The 11,341-nt window shown below is 44.0% G+C and overlaps 1 protein-coding gene across 16 annotated transcripts in view; it reads right to left on the minus strand.

Moving 5' to 3' along the window:
• LOC140134832 (epsin-1-like) overlaps positions 1 to 7,903 on the minus strand; it is a 34,852-nt gene extending 26,949 nt beyond the window's left edge. For 6 of the 16 annotated variants that reach the window (XM_072155528.1, XM_072155527.1, XM_072155522.1 and 3 more), the window contains exon 1: positions 7,718 to 7,902. The gene's annotated coding sequence lies outside the window, so the exon portion shown is untranslated. Of the gene's footprint in view, positions 1 to 7,717 lie in introns of all 16 variants that reach the window. The other 10 variants (XM_072155520.1, XM_072155523.1, XM_072155521.1 and 7 more) reach the window with 5 other exon arrangements.
• Positions 7,904 to 11,341: the final 3,438 nt, after the last annotated feature.

Raw genomic sequence — 11,341 nt, forward strand, 5'->3', positions numbered from 1 at the left:
AGAAATAAAAAAAGAAGCCAAAATACAATAAATGGAGTGTTGTGTAAATAACCACAGTACAATAAACCATATAACACTGTAACATATCTATACGCACACTAGGGCCATTACTACGATTGGCAAACATTACACAATCCTCACTGTATACATACACCACTCCTAATAAAGGCAGCAAACGCTACATTTATAGTCACATATAATAAAAGCAGGAAATTGTGTAAGGGGAAATCTTACTTAATGACCAGTGATCGGCCGCAGCGTCCGGTGAAGACATCATCATTTCCGGGCTGACTTTCATCTAAAGGGCATCTACCACCAGGGTGAAAGATTGTATGCAAATGAGGCTGAGGGGCTCCAGGCTCCATTAACACCTATGGAGCCTGGAGCCCCTCAGCCTCATTTGCATACAGTCCTTCATCCTGGTGGTAGATGCCCTTTAAAGAAAGCAGAGAATAAACTATTCAAGTGCTTAGGTCGGCGGGACTGATACGCCATAGAATACCGGGGGTAGGGATATAAAACTTTGCTTGGTACAATACAAAACATGCAGACCGTGAGGGTTTGTGGGTTCACCCCTTTAAGTTTAGTGTATACTAAGTATAATGGGAATGGGTCGATTCTATCCCAGCTATGTACTTTGCCAACAAGACAAAGTCCACAATGACGAGATAAGATAACAGAGACGGTACTACCAGCAAAGTGACTAAAGTCCCATCTATGCATCGTGTTATAAAACACCGACCCGTCCTCAATGCTATACTGTAATATACCCCAACAATAAGAGGAGTGCAAGGAGTATTAAGGGTTGGGGGTACGGCCTCAGGTCTGTCCACCTAATTTAATATTTCACTGTGCAACAAATCCCTACTTTTCTGTCTCTACTGTGTTCTACTTCCTGTTCCATTTGAACGGACAGGAAATCATCACTCAGCCAATCACTTCCTGTAAATCCAGGAAGTAGATTAGCAGTAGACCAGGGAAAACCAAGGCAGAAATCACCCTAACCCCTTACCAACACGCGCCGCACTAGTACAGCACGCGTCAGGTCCCGGTGCATGGAGAGGGCTCATATTGGTGTTCTCCCGCCGATCTGCGCCGTCATCTTGTCGCGGATCGTCGTTCCCGTGACGTCATCGGGGGGGGGGGGGGGGTCCGTCGCCTTGAAAGCTTCGGGTCTTCTTTTGTACAGGAGGTTTTAATTTTTGTAAATGTATGAAAACATTATAATACCTATACAAACTTGTTAACCCCATAATCGCAACGACCTGTCATTTGTGGAGCACAGGGAAAGCTGTAAAATCCAAGCCCACAAGAAAACAGTGCAAATGTGTTTTTTCACCATTTTGACTGCATTTGGAATTTTTTTCCCGCTTCCCATACACGGCATGGAATATATAGCACCATCTTGAAGTGCAATTTGTTACGCAGAAAATAAGCCATAACACAGCTCTGTACATGGAAAATAACAATGTTATAGATTTTTGAAGGTGGGGAGTGAAAAATAGAAATGAAAAAAACAAAAAAAGGCCAGGTTGTTAAGGGGTTAAAGGACACCTGTCATTGGGTCTCTATTTCTGTCACTACTACCTGTTGGAGCAGCTCACAAGGATCCCATCCCAGCCTTTATCTAGTTATTTCATACATTATTCATTGTAAAATCATCTATTCTTTATTATGTAAATTAGTCTGGTCACAGGGTCAGAGGCAGTGATGTCACCCCTGTTACACCTCCCCTCTACCTGCTCATGTCTGTGTGTAATGTATAGTAAAGCATTGCTAGTGTCTGTGCTTTATCTGCTGACATGCTGTCACCTCCTATACACGTGTGTGAGACACAGACATCAGCTACACAAGTACCTGGCATGTTCTGCTATAACATGGCTGCAGCTTGGAGCTGTTGTACCTCTCCTACACACACAGGCTGCAGGGGGCGTCAGAACCAGGAAGCACATGGAGGAGCCATTACACCATTATACAGCCTCACATCATTATACAGGCTGTCATTCATGTGTATACAAGTATCTCATACACAGGCTGCAGGAGGCGCCGGCACTAGGAAGCACATGGAGGAGCCATTACACCATTATACCTCACAGCATTATACAGGCTGTCAGTCATGTGTATAGGAGTATCTGATACACACTGACTGCAGGGGGCGCCAGCACTAGGAAGCACATGGAGTAGCCATTACACCATTATACCTCACATCATTATACAGGCTGTCAGTCAAGCACTGGGGGTGTGGCTGTGCCTCCCACTCATGAATAAGCTGGACAGCTTGAATATGATAATGACTCATTAGACATCTCAAAGGTCATTTGCATACAGCTTTAGGACCTCATTGCTTAGGTTTACAGGCATGTAGAGGGACAATGAAGGGATAGAGGCAATGCTCTCTAATGGCAAATTATGAAAATATATTTAGTTTAGGGGGTTAATTTGCCTGACGGGTTCTCTTTAAATCCACAAGAGAATCTGAGGCAGAAATTTAGGGCTGATATTCCGATTTGTAGCACAGATCTGACACAGATCTACAACTAAATCACTGGACTATGAACTGACCCTAAATATTTCCATACATCATCGGCTGCTATTATCCAGGCTTCCTACGCACACGCATGCATGGCTCAATAAAGCATGCACGTGTCCTGGATAGACAGAGGCCGGCGCACATGTGGCGTTTTGAACCAGTTTTGGGCCCGTTTTTAAGCAGTCCATTAAAAAAAACGCATGTGTTAAAAAATCCGTGCGGTTTTTGAAAACGCATCAGTTTTTGACCCGTTTTTAATTAATATAATTGGTAATATTTTGGCCAGGATTGGCTTGTTCTGAACTCAGGCTCCGGAAGTGAAAGTCCATCGTGTTATGAACAGAACATCTTGCAGGGTCATTAACCGTTCATTAGACTTTACACAACTCAATTGCACAGGCAAATATAGGGAGAAACTGAGTCACATCTCATCAGAGAGAAAGGTTTTATACACTTTATCCCTCCCCTTCTCTACATTGACTGTTCACTCACTCAGAAACCTCTGCAAAATCCCTCTTGGGGATACAAGACGGACTGTTCGCTCATAGAGGGATCAGATTACATGTTCTCGTAAAAGTCCAGGAATAGGGGAGGAGCCGTGTGTAATCTGACATTGTCTTACTCCTACAGAGCGGAGAGCAGAGAAATGGAGGGGTTTGTTTTTGTTTTATTAGACACTTTGTTGTCCCGCTACACCTTCCTTGGATGAAATGTAAACAGATACTTTTTTAGTTGTTGTAGACCCAAGGCAATTCTGGGATATCTGGCTGTGCTGCTAATTCGTAAACGGCTGCCATACTAAGAGGGTCATCTCTCTCATTGAGTACATTTCATTTTTGTTCAATAAAACAAAGAAGGGCTTGAGTTTTCTGGGGCAACTTGCAGTTTCTACTGATAGCATTTGGAAATATATCGGTCCCTGTGATGAACTTTTATACATTGGGGGGGGGGGGGGGCGTGGCCAACAAAGTGATGTCTCCAGATAATTGGTGGTCCATTATGGCCATTATTATGGCCACTGGCCAGGCTGTGAGGCGCAGGACAAGCAGAGGTAGGCTGGTACAAACCACATCCTCATGTGCAACGCACAGTCATACACGTCGCCCGCTTTCAGTTCCATCTGCTGATCTTGCCGTCTCATCTCCTCAGTGTCTCTTACTCTTTATTTTATGAAACTCACTGGGTAAAATCTGAAGCTTCCTAGTCTGTGACAAATCTTGTACATCTTTGCGGAAGCCCCTGGGACATCCACTTGTGTCAACGAGGGTCGGGATCAGATTCCCATGCGATGAGAGCGTCAGAAATTTTCCATATGGAGGCCACTTGTGTATCAGAGAGAAACCAGCTAGGAAAGTGACCACCGAGAGGAGAAACAAGTTAAAGGGGCTCTCCTTAGGATATCACCCATATCAGATCCATGGGGATGCAACAACCTGCTAACCCTAGTTAATAGTTCTAACCCACAATGCACTGCAGTCTTTACAACATATAGTGGCTGCGATAGGTTTTTTTGCAACTCAGCTCTATCCGACTGAATGAACAAGTCACGTGACTGATGAACCAACCCAATGTTGTCAATCACCCGGGTGGACCACCAATCCGGCAATAGGTCCAGGTGACACAGCCAAACCTGAATGCTGGATCGGCTCATCTCTATATGTGACAACTGGGGTCAGCAATTGCTTGTATCAGCAGTAAAGCAGCCCCAGTAAATGTTACATTTCATACAATTTTCAGCTTTTTTTTTCTATTCTACCTTATTTTCTCTCTTCTATTTTATATCGTTTTCTGCAAATTGCTTCCAATCTGTCACAACCCCCTTTAACTCGGCATCTATAGAGTGATCTGTATGTAAATAACAGATGCATAGCCGGCACAATCTGCTGTTCGCACCGACGTTGTGCAGACTCTAGTCACGCATCTCTCATGGAGAAGAGATAATGTACCTCCTACTATCAATTATTAAGACTAGGACACGTCGCCCAGGAGCTCTCCAACCTATAGACTGCGGCCGGGGGCGCTGAATAATTCACTTACCTTAAAAGGGTTGTCTCGTTATCAGTGCTCATCACTGATCCCCTAGTGGGACCATCATCATCATCATCATCATCATAGATCAGGGGCTCGTTGATCAGAGTGAATAGGAGCGTGGTCCTACTCGCACCTTCTAAACATACACTGAATTATTACACCGCAGGTAACAGTCTCCTGCAGTGATAACTTGTGTCCTAATAACCACCTGTCTGCATGTATGCAAGACACTTCCAGCCTCGCCTCTAGTGAAGGAGCAGCCAAATATTGCACCACTTTCCAGGTTGGTTTTGTAATAAGCGCACTTAGGCTGCACGTGTTATACAAGTCACACATGTTGTTGGAGAGGCTTTTCCAATTCTATGGAAACCCCCTTGTAGTCCCACAGTTTGAGCAGTGGCTCTGCTGCTTTCAATGTCATCGGATCGTCATGATATCAGCTTTGCGGGTAAGTGACCACTGAGCCAATCGCTCGCCTCAGTAGTCACAGCTCATATACCCCTGTATACCAAATAGTGTACACAGACTGTGCACTTACTGTAACAGTAGACACTGATTTCTAGGTAAGCTCTAAGCCTATAAAGGCGTCAGAGCTTTAGGGTAAGGGACACTACAGCATGGTAAACCAATGATGTCACAGGGGGGGGTGTCTTAAACTCCTGTAGGAGTCCCTGTAGGTACCATAGCCAAGCAGGTTGCAGATCATAGGAGGGAAGAAGTTACAAAATCAGAAATAATTTTATCATAAGTGTCAAGTTACCCATGGAAACCAGAGATCAGCTTTAAAGGGTTTTCCCACAAAACAAGTTAGGCTCTATTCACAGGATAGGGCCTAATGCTGATCTCAGTGACCAGACCCCCACAGCTCATGAGAACGTGGGGTCCGATGTACCTCCGTTGGACCCCTCTTTGCTCCCAGAGATGAGCGAAGCAACCGCTCGCTGATGTCTGTTCTGCTCCATTCAGCTCTATGTAGCTGCTGGAAATTGCTGAGTATGACAATCTCCGTCAGCCATAGAAATGAACTCTTTTAAGTTTATAAACAGCTGTGGGAAAATGAAAGCTGCTCTCTGATTGGTTGCCGTGGGAAAATAGAACAGTTATACTCTCAGTCACTTCTGATACATATAATGTGTCTATTATATGTATTGTATAAATGGAGGAGATGAATTAATATATACCACATGTATAATCAACCTATGAGTAGGCATTCTGCTAGAGGTAGGTAACAATCATCTGTATCAGGGGCTCAGGTCTGAGATCCATATTTAAGAAATGCACCCAGCATCCATGTTCTGAGGACATAGCAGTAGTCCTGTGCAGCTTCTTCTCTAGTGACCCTGTCTATGCATACAGGCAGTGTATACATATATATCACATTATACCTTACTAGATAAATCCCCCAGACATATCAGCAAACTGAGATCACAACCATACCCGTGACATGTATAAAGGACAGTCCATGGGTCATCTACATGCACAGAGGTCTTGGGGGGCATTGACACATGTGCTGAAACACTACAGCTTCTCCATACAGACATTCTGCAGTCTGTTACTGAACGTGGATGCGATTTTTAGGAAAGGTAATATTCATCTGGGCATCAGGCAAGTACTGATCCCAAAACGGTGAAGTGTCTGGACCCCCCGTCACTGTCAGAACAGAGGACTGTGATCCCTGAACTTTTCTATAGTGACTAGGAAACTGGGATTGTCAGTCATATGATCCATCCAGGAAGTCCTGTATAGAATAGGACGGCTGAGCGGGATCCGCGGTTGCTGTTTCAGCTGATTGTAGGGTCCCAACAATGTACAACTAAAATGCAGCCAACACAAAAATACAGGGCAAAGCTTTACCCATAGACAGCGACATCCCAGCGGCACATTAGCTATATGGATACAAAACACCAGCAGCTCGTTCTCTAGTGGGCAGTATCGGGGGATATTCACACAGGGTTTTTCGGTATCATCAAACACGGCGCAGACCACCTGCCACTTGTAGTCGTGTTTTCACAACCTTAACAAATCTGCTGCGTGTGAACACAACCTCAGTGATACAAAGACAGAATCTAATGTCCTCTCTCGCTCTGAAGCCGCTTCCCCTTCATGAGTTCGGTCAGAGAAACTCGTTGCGTGCGTTTATGGGATCGCCCGCAGCGAACCACGAAACCACAGAAGTGAACTCAGCGTGTCCGATGATTTCAGTGATTGAAGGTTCGATCCAGGAAGTTCCGCTAGCACACGGAGACCAAACTCGCTCATAGGCAACGGGGTTAAGCCCGGAGCATTGGGATATGTTCCCATTTGTTGTTTTACTCAACTCTAGGGTCCGACAGAATCCATCAGATATACAAGGAGTGACGCGTCAGAGGAGGGACGATCAGGCTGATTGATGCCAACATGCCCGATCCGTTTACTCAACAGGTGTGCGCCATGTAGACCCGTACACACACATCCCACCATAAGCACTGGAAGGGGGGGGGGGGGGCGGACAGGACACCTCCTTACATCACCCTGCAGCCGAGTGCAGGTGTTGCTGCTTCCTCTATTTACAGATGCACCTGTGTGTGTGATGGGATAGGGGGTCCGTGGTTCTTATAGTGGTGGGACACACGTCACTACATCTATGACCACATAACCCAGCGCCATCCAGTAGACTCTTCTCTAGCGCCCCCTATGTAAACAGAGAGTAAAATCCCAACTATCTATAGTATATCTATAGCAGTATTCGCAGCTCTAGTACATCCCAACACATCACACCAGAGCGGAGACTAAGCGGGTGAAGCCCCCGGGTGCAGCCCCCTATCCCTGGCCGCTCTAATGTTTTCTGCATTACTGCAATTATAAGGAGGCCAAAGAAAACTAGAAAACAGAGCCCCCCCGCCAGTGCCATGGTGAGCCTATGACAACTCTGCCGGGCAGGGACATTGATGTTACAGGATGAGGTGATGGGTAGAATACATGCAGCTTTGGGTGTGACTAGAGCACTGTCAGCCAGTGCTGCATCATGGAGGGAGATGACAGATGAGTGTCAGCAGCAGCATTCACCTCCAGAGCCGCACGCAGGACACATCAGCTGCAGCCTGGATGTCAGCCATGTACCCACAGATGTGTCACCGGCAGCGGCGGCATCATCACGTCACACAGCCCGGCCGTTACCTGTCCGCCCCGCTCCCGGCAACACACGAAGCCGCCCCTCCGCTTCCCAGCAATGGAGGTCTCCTCATCCGACCGCGGCCTCCCTCCTGGTGTCTCCGCTACACGGCCAGCAAGCAGCAGTATACGCCCCAAAGCCTACGCCCTTTCACCCCCGGAAGTAGAAAAAGAGGAAGAAGCCAGGAAGCTGGCAGCCTTAGACACAGGTCGCTATTTCCGCCCTTAGTCTGACGTCATTTCTGCCGCACCTACAACAAGCCAATCTTTATTAACACTACAGTCACACCTATAGCAGCCAACCACGAAGCAGTTAAAACATCTTCTCACTGTTGTGGAGAATAAAAGCTGGGCTGTGATTGGTTGATAAGACCACAAAGACAAAGGGCGGTTATAACCTATCCTTAAAGGGGTTGTCCACTTCCAGCAACTTTTTGATAGTTTGTTTAATGCAAAGTTATACAAGTTTCCAATATACTTTCTGTATCAATTCCTCACAGTTTTCTAGATCTCTGCTTGCTGTCCTTCTGTAGGAAGCTTCTGTGTTTACTTCCAGTGGACAGAAATCTGTCCATGGTGATGTGATGGACACGCAGGAGCAGTTAGTATCTCATAACTCCTATTACTCTCTGTGATAATTACGGTTAGTGCACCTGCATGTCCATCACATCATCATGGACAGATCTCTATCCTGGAAGTAACCATAGAAGCTTCCTATAGCAGGCAACAAGCAGAGATCTAGAAAACCATAAGTTGATACAGAAAGTATATAGGAAAATTGGATAGCTTTTCCTTAAAGAAACAATATCAATTATCTGCTGAAAGTGGACAACCCCTTTAACCGCTTCAGACCCTTTATCAATTTTGTGATACCATTTCTTTCTTACCGTATTCCAAAATCCATAACTTTTTTTATTTTTTCATTTTAACCCTTTCAGGACCTGGCCCTTTTTTGTTTTTTCATTTTCATTTTTCACTCCCCATGATCAAAAATCCATAACTTTTTTATTTTTCCATGTACAGAGCTGTGTGACGGCTTATTTTCTGCGTAACAAATTGCACTTCATAGAGATGGTATTGAATATTCCATGCCGTGTACTAGGAAGCAGGAAAAAAAAATCCAAATGCAGTGAAATTGGTAAAAAAACGCATTTGTGCCGTATTCTTGTGGGCTTGGATCTTACGGATTTCACTGTGCGCCCCAAATGACATGTCTACTTTATTCTTTGGGTCGGTGCGATTACGGGGATGCCAAATTTATATAGGTTTTATAATGTTTTCATACATTTAAAAAAATTAAAACCTCCTGTACAAAAATTTTTTGGGGGATTTTGCCATCTTCTGGCGCTAATAACTTTTTTAGACTTTGGTGTACAGAGCTGTGGGTGGTGTCGTTTTTTGCGGATTTTGATGACGTTTACAATGTTATCAATTTTAGGACTGTTCGACCTTGTGATCACTTTTTATAGAATTTTTTTTTTTTAGATGACAAAAAAAGTGCCATTTTCGACTTTGGGCGAGATTTTCCGTTACGGGATTAAACGCAGTGAAAAACCGTTATCATATTTTGATAGATCGGGCATTTTCGGACGCGGCGATACCTAATGTGTTTATGATTTTTACTGTTTATTTATATTTATATCAGTTCTAGGGAAAGGGGGGTGATTTGAGTTTTTAGGGGTTTTTATTATAATTTTTTTTTATTTACTTTTTTTATTTTTATTATTTTTCAGACTCCCTAGGGTACTTTAACCGTAGGGTGTCTGCACGATCCTATCATACACTGCCATACTACTGTATGGCAGTATATGTGTATTTTACTACTCATACATTACAATAAAGTCACTTGAGGTATTTCCCAAAAATACAATTATTGGAGATGGAATCACAGGTATAGTTGGGGAAAAATAAAATATAACTTTTAATGAATAAATGTTAAAAGACTCTCCAATGTGTGTATCAGTGTGTACAAAGATATTAGAGACTGTCACAAATGATTGTAAAAAAGGACTATTACGGCTCAGAGAGCGCACCCTGCATGAAGTGTTAGCAGGTGCAAGTTTTCTCAGTGGCCAGTAGGCAGGTAGGTCTGTAGTGTATAGAGATACCCCCGTTGCCTTGTATTTTCATTTGTACCGGATAAGACAATTACGGAGATTGTTGACCTGCTCTTAGATAAGTCCTTGTGAGCTACAATAACTAATGTCCTAACTTCTCATCTCTCCACCTCTACGCGTTTCGCCCCTGATAGTGGGGCTCGTCTGGAGAACCGTAGAGGATGAGATTACATATAATGAATTTTTGTATTCTAAATTCATTCGGGACACAGAAAAATAAAAAAGGAGAACGTGAGCCCTCTCCATGCAACCGCGGCCGACCCGTGACGTGCTATTACGTCACAGGTCGTGAACGGGTTAAAGAGCCATTATTGGGGGGATTATTAAAGTTTTTATCTATCTATCTATCTAACCTCCCATAGGTTTTAGGTGTCCTACAGCCATTTGAGGCTTGTATTTCTTGTACCATTTAATACCAATATGCTGGAAAGCAAGGAAAACAATACTACATTTAGTGGAATTGACAAAAAAAACCTGCAGCTGTGTCATTCACTTACAAACTTTAAAGGAAACCTACCACTACGGTGGTAGGTGCATCTAAGGAATGTAAGGATAGCCCTTTATAGGGCTAATACTTTACTCCCTCTATCTTTTCTAATCTTTAATCAGGGTAAAATGCAAATTTTCTAAAGAGGCTACTGGGGCGTGGAGTAGCCAGAGCTGAGGCTACACGGTGCAGCTACTCTACGCCCAAATAGCCTCTTTGATCCTCCTACTCGGACATCTCCTTGTAGCTGTGCACACTCATCCGCAAAGCAGGAGTTCTGCGCATGCGCAGCAGCTCCGGCTTTAGGCCTCTTGCACACTAGCGTTGCGTTTCACGTCAGGGTGCAATGCGTGAAAAACTGACGTTTTGGCTGCGTTTTTGTTCCATTTTTCCTTGGAGTAATTTGCGTTTTTTTTGCGTTTTCGGCGCATTTTTGACGCGCGATTCAATGGGAGACTCGAGCATATTTCAAAGGGACCATGGTTTGGGATTAAAATGTGTTATTTAATTGAAAAATAATGTCTTCTGATAATTTGCAAACATCGGCGATCTATTCTTCACTGTTCCGCGCGTATATTATCTCCCGACAATTTAGCAGATGTGAAGAACAGTGAAGAATAGAATAAAATCATTGTACACAGTGACCACAGGATCATTTAAGATAAAAACACAGTGCAGAACACAGTGCAGAATAGATTACAGATGTTCGGCACATCTGCTTACTTGTCGGGAGATACGCGCGGAACGGCGCGAACAAAATAGCATGTGAAGAACAATATATATGTGTGTGAAGAACACATTGCAGATGTTTAAATACATCTGCAATGTGTTCTTCACACATATATATTGTTCTTCACATGCTATTTTGTTCGCACCGTTCCGCGCGTATCTCCCGACAAGTAAGCAGATGTGCCGAACATCTGTAATCTATTCTGCACTGTGTTCTGCACTGTGTTTTTCTCTTAAATGATCCTGTGGTCACTGTGTACAATGATTTTATTCTATTCTTCACTGTTCTTCATTGTG

The sequence above is a fragment of the Engystomops pustulosus genome, chromosome 6 (genome assembly GCF_040894005.1).
Source record: "Engystomops pustulosus chromosome 6, aEngPut4.maternal, whole genome shotgun sequence".
Lineage (NCBI taxonomy): Eukaryota > Metazoa > Chordata > Amphibia > Anura > Leptodactylidae > Engystomops > Engystomops pustulosus.